The following is a 685-nucleotide window of genomic DNA, read 5'->3' on the forward strand; positions in this document are numbered from 1 at the left end:
CTTTACTGCACCTACTCCCGACTTCTATGGGAGAAGCATCTCAATCCATGCCATTGGAGCAAACAACTTTGAGCTTAAGCCTCAATTAGTTTCTCTAATGCAACAGAATTGCAAGTTTCATGGACTTCCATTGGAAGATCCTCATCAGTTCTTAGCTGAATTCTTGTAAATCTGTGACACTGTCAAGACCAATGGGGTTGATCCTGAGGTCTACAGACTTATGCTTTTTTCTTTTGCTGTAAGAGACAGAGCTAGAACATGGTTGGATTCACAAACTAAGGAAAGCATGAACTCTTGGGAAAAGCTAGTCAATGCCTTCTTGGCAAAGTTCTTTCCACCTCAAAAACTGAGTAAGCTTAGAGTGGAAGTCTAAACCTTCAGACAGAAGGAAGGTGAATCCCTCTACGAAGCTTGGGAAAGATACAAGTAATTGATCAGAAGGTGTCCTTCTGACATGCTTTCAGAATGGAGCATCATAAGTATATTCTATGATGGTCTGTCTGAACTATCCAAGATGTCATTGGATAGCTCTACTGGAGGATCTCTTCATCTGAAGAAGACACCTGCAGAAGCTCAAGAACTCATTGAAATGGTTACAAATAACCAATTCATGTACACTTCTGAAAGGAATCCTGTGAATAATGGGACAACTCAGAAGAAGGGAGTTCTTGAGATTGATACTCTG

General features: G+C 40.7%; 1 non-coding gene across 1 annotated transcript; it reads right to left on the bottom strand.

The window, feature by feature from the left end:
• Positions 1–352: 352 nt before the first annotated feature.
• On the bottom strand, positions 353–460 carry LOC112731124 (small nucleolar RNA R71). Its single transcript, XR_003166915.1, has one exon. It is a non-coding gene; the product is annotated as a small nucleolar RNA R71 (small nucleolar RNA).
• Positions 461–685: the final 225 nt, after the last annotated feature.

This window comes from Arachis hypogaea, chromosome 12 (genome assembly GCF_003086295.3).
Source record: "Arachis hypogaea cultivar Tifrunner chromosome 12, arahy.Tifrunner.gnm2.J5K5, whole genome shotgun sequence".
Lineage (NCBI taxonomy): Eukaryota > Viridiplantae > Streptophyta > Magnoliopsida > Fabales > Fabaceae > Arachis > Arachis hypogaea.